This window comes from Triticum dicoccoides, chromosome 5B (genome assembly GCF_002162155.2).
Source record: "Triticum dicoccoides isolate Atlit2015 ecotype Zavitan chromosome 5B, WEW_v2.0, whole genome shotgun sequence".
In the NCBI taxonomy this organism is placed as follows: Eukaryota; Viridiplantae; Streptophyta; class Magnoliopsida; order Poales; family Poaceae; genus Triticum; species Triticum dicoccoides.
This window is the reverse complement of record NC_041389.1, coordinates 489,209,275-489,214,724: the sequence shown is the minus strand read 5'-3', so window position 1 is coordinate 489,214,724 and position 5,450 is coordinate 489,209,275.

The following is a 5,450-nucleotide window of genomic DNA, read 5'->3' as shown; positions in this document are numbered from 1 at the left end:
ATAAAGTTACCGATGAACGAAGACGAAAGAGGGGATGCCTTCCGGGGCATCCCCAAGCTTAGGCTCTTGGTTGTCCTTGAATATTACCTTGGGGTGCCTTGGGAATCCCCAAGCTTAGGCTCTTGCCACTCCTTATTCTATAGTCCATCGAATCTTTACCCAAAACTTGAAAACTTCACAACACAAAACTCAACACAAAACTCGTAAGCTCCATTAGTATAAGAAAATAAATCACCACTTAGGTACTGTTATGAACTCATTCTAAATTCATATTGGTGTAATATCTACTGTATTCCAAATTCTCTATGGTTCATACCCTCCGATACTACTCATAGATTCATCAAAATAAGCAAACAATACATAGAAAACAGAATCTGTCAAAAACAGAACAGTCTGTAGTAATCTGTATCATTCGAGTACTTCTGTAACTCCAAAAATTTTGAAATAAATTGGTGGACCTTAGGAATTTGTCTATTAATCATCTGCAAAAATAATCAACCTAAAATCACTCTCCAGTAAAAATGGCAGCTAATCTCGTGAGCACAAAAGTTTCTGTTTTTTACAGTAAGATCGCATAGACTTCACCCAAGTCTTCCCAAAGGTTCTACTTGGCACAAACACTAATTAAAACATAGAATCACATATAACCAGAGTCTATATGAATTATTTATTACTAAACAGGAGCAAAAAGCAAGAAACAAAAATAAAATTGGGTTGCCTCCCAACAAGCGCTATCGTTTAACGCCCCTAGCTAGGCATGATGATTTCAATGATGCTCACATAAAAGATAAGAATTGAAACATAAAGAGAGCATCATGAAGAATATTACTAGCACATTTAAGTCTAACCCACTTCCTATGCATAGGGATTTTGTGAGCAATCAACTTATGGGAACAATAATCAACTAGCATAGGAAGGCAAAACAAGCATATCTTCAAGATTTTCAACACATAGAGAGGAAACTTGGTATTATTGCAATATGTAGAAGCATATGATCCTCTCTCATAATAATTTTCAGTAGCATCATGAATGATTTCAACCATATAACTAGCACCTAAAGCATTCTTTTCATGATCTACAAGTATAGAATTTTTATTACTCTCCACATAAGCAAATTTCCTCTCATGAATAATAGTGGGAGCAAACTCAACAAAATAATTATCACGTGAGGCATAATCTAATTGAAAACTAAAATCATGATGACAAGTTTCATGGTTATCATTATTCTTTATAGCATACGTGTCATCACAATAATCATCCTAAATAGGAGGCATGCTTTCATCATAATAAATTTGCTCATCAAAACATGGGGGATAAAAAATATCATATTCATCAAACATAGCATCCCCAAGCTTGTGGATTTGCATATCATTAGCATCATGGGTATTCAAATAATTCATACTAACAACATTGCAATCATGCTCATCATTCAAATATTTAGTGCCAAATATTTTATAGACTTCTTCTTCTAACACTTGAGCAAAATTTTCCTTACCATCATTCTCATGAAAGATATTAAAAAGGTGAAGCGTATGAGATAAAATCAATTCCATTTTTTTGTAGTTTTATTTTATAAACTAAACTAGTGATAAAACAAGAAACAAAAAGATTTGATTGCAATATCTAAAGATATACCTTCAAGCACTCACCTCCCCGGCAATGGCGCCAGAAAAGAGCTTGATGTCTACTACACAACCTTATTCTTGTAGATGGTTTGGGCCTCCAAGTGCAGAGGTTTGTAGGACAGTAGCAAATTTCCCTCAAGTGGATGAACTAAGGTTTATCAATCCGTGGGAGGCGTAGGATAAAGATGGTCTCTCTCAAACAACCCTGCAACCAAATAACAAAGAGTCTCTTGTGTCCCCAACACACCCAATACAATGGTAAATTGTATAGGTGCACTAGTTCGGCGAAGAGATGGTGATACAAGTGTAATATGGATGGTAGATATAAGTTTTTGTAATCTAAGAATATAAAAACAGCAAGGTAACTAATGATAAAAGTGAGCATAAATGGTATTGCAATGCTAGGAAACAAGGCCTAAGGTTCATACTTTCACTAGTGCAAGTTCTCTCAACAATAATAAGATACTTTGATCATATAACTATCCCTCACCATGCCACAAAGAGTCACTCCAAAGTCACTAATAGCGGAGAACAAACGAAGAGATTATTGTAGGGTACGAAACCACCTCAAAGTTATCCTTTCTGATCGATCTATTCAAGAGTCCGTAGTAAAATAACATGAAGCTATTCTTTCCGTTCGATCTATCATAGAGTTCGTACTAGAATAACACCTTAAGACACAAATCAACCAAAACCCTAATGTCACCTAGATACTCCAATATCACCTCAAGTATCCGTGGGCATGATTATACGATATGCATCACACAATCTCAGATTCATCTATTCAACCAACACAAAGTACTTCAAAGAGTGCCCCAAAGTTTCTACAGGAGAGTCAAAACGAAAACGTGTGCCAACCCCTATGCATAAGTTCATTGAACCCGAAAGTTGATCACCAAAACATACATCAAGTAGATCACGTGAATATCCCATTGTCACCATAGATAAGCACGGCAAGACATACATCAAGTGTTCTCAAATCCTTAAAGACTCAATCCGACAAGACAACTTCAAGGGGAAAACTCAATTCATCACAAGAGAGTAGAGGGGGAGAAACATCATAAGATCCAGCTATAATAGCAAAGCTCGCGATAAATCAAGATCGTGCCAAATCAAGAACACGAGAGAGAGAGAGAGAGATCAAACACATATCTACTAGTACATACCCTCAGCCCCGAGGGTGAACTACTCCCTTCTCGTCATGGAGAGCGCCGGGATGATGAAGATGGCCACCGGTGAGGGATCCCCTCCTCCGGCAGGGTGCCGGAACAGGGTCCCAATTGGTTTTTGGTGGCTACAGAGGCTTGCGGCGGCGAAACTCTTGATCTATTGTGCTCCATGATGTTTTTAGGGTATATGGACATATATAGGCGAAAGAAGTTGGACAGGGGAGCCACGAGGGGCCCACGAGGGTGGGGGGCACGCCCAGGGGGTAGGGCGCGCCTTCCTGCCTCGTGGCCGCCTCGAAGCTTCCCTGACTTCCACTCCAAGTCTCTTGGATTGCTTCCATTCCAAATATAACTCCCCTGAAGGTTTCATTCCGTTTGGACTCCGTTTGATATTCCTTTTGTGCGAAACACTGAAATAGGCAAAAAAACAGCAATCTAGGCTGGGCCTCCAGTTAATAGGTTAGTCCCAAAAATGATATAAAAGTGTTTAGTAAAGCCCATAAACATCCAAAACAGATAATATAATAGCATGGAACAATCAAAAATTATAGATACGTTGGAGACGTATCAGTGATGCAACTATCTCCGCAGGGCTTCACCGAGCACTACGAAAATATGACCGAGGATGAACTAGAGGGAGAGGGGTGCCGCACATGACCTGGGAATCATGGTGTCTTGCCCCTCTCCCTCCACACATATATATAGGTGGATGGGGGATAGGAGGCAGCCCTAGGGCGCCCCAAGTGGCTGGCGGCTGCCCTAGCACTATTAGGGAAAACCCTATCAGTAGCGCGGGTATTTTGCCTATCAGTAGCGCGGGATGACGCGCTACTGATAAGATGCTACAACTAACATATAGCAGTAGCGCGTGTCATCCCACGCTTCTGCTATACATGGCTAGCAGTAGCGAGCTTTAGTGCAGAGCGCTGCTGCTAATATATGTGGCGCTTTTTAGCAGGAAGCGCTACTGGTAAGGGAGCGCTACTACAAACTTTATTTCCCTCGCTACTGCTAGTTTTATTAGTTCCTGTTTTTTTCTGCATATTTGTTTTGTATTTGAATAGGCTTTATACAATAATCTTTAGCATACAAATGTAATCATAGCATGTACTCCCTCCGTTCCTAAATATAAGTCTTTGTAGAGCTTTCACTATGAACCGCATACGGATGTATATAGATGCATTTTAAGTGTAAGTTCATTCATTTCGCTCCGTATGTAGTCCATTTAGTGAAATCTCTACAAAGACTTATATTTAGGAATGGAGGGAGTACATACAAATAATCTCATCAAATCATGTCATCATCATAATCATCATCCAACACAAAGTGGTCTCTCGCCATCATCTCGAAAATAGCGATACAAGTCTCGATTACTTGCAACTACATCGTCATCCATCTAAACAATGATATACGCAAGAAGAGCTATCACTATGAGTGAGAGCGGAACTATGATGTACATGAGTTCGTATCCCTCTCTCGCATTAGCATGAACCTAAACTAACTACTAGTTGTCGCTCGGAAACCGGAAACCGGTACACTTGGGCGTGACACTCCAGCCACTCGTCGTATACTCCTGGTGTAGTACTTCTTCAACATCGATGATCTATGCACCTGCATCGTCACATGAGTCGATGATATGCAACATATATAGTTGAGCAACAGAAAGAGATAGACTTGGCAGAAATAGAAGCAACATATCATAAGCATAAATAACAAAGTTCATCTTACCCAAAATGCCCTAACTAGAGTGATCTTCGCTAGTCGAGGAGGATGTTTAATTACATCACAATAAAGTTTCGTCGTGCATAACTCAAAGTTTTGTCATACAAAAAGTATGGACTAAACGGACACATTGTCATATATCCACAATCACTCTAACATGTCGTGTCATCCATCCAAGTCAGGGAGATAGTACCCGAGCTTAGTGAAAGGCTTCAGGTCGAGACGCTGAGCAGCTACGCGTGTTCGGACGTCTTCCCGCGATATTTGTCCTTCTTCGTAGAACATCCTTGTTTTTTCGACAACCTCCTGCATGATGATTTGGGCAAGTTAGCGCTGGATGTGATAGAACTCAGCTCAAAGTCGATGATCCTCGATATCTCCTAAGTTCTTTGCCCACTACAGAATATGGGCATCACCGGATCTAGGTGACATGCGAAGGTTCTGGTGATCCCGTCTGTACTCCAGCATGTGGTGTAGGACATAGAATCCACCATTAAGAGAATCACTCGGTTTCTAGATGCAGCAGAAGTCGGTCTTATAGCCGAAGGCGGGCCTGTCGTCCCTTCTCTTCTTGTCCTTGACCTCTCCACCCTATGTGCCATAGTAAAACATAGCACTGTCGAGAACAGACTTGATGTGGGTGTAATCCTTTTTGTTGATGTTCTTCGACGAGTCCAAGTAAAGAGCGTGGGAGTATTGGGGGTAGAGGATGATGAGGATGGCGCGCCCGCCACTGCGCAAAATAAGTACACCTCAAATTAATTAGCCTCCACCATGCAAATGAATGATTGAAATCGAAGGAAGGATATCCGCGCGGATGACTTAAAGGGGATGATAAAGCACGAGAATCGCCTCCTTGTCCTTATTGGCGAGTGAGGGAGTCCTGGACTAGGGGGTGTCCGGATAGCCGAACTATCATCATCGGCCGGACTCC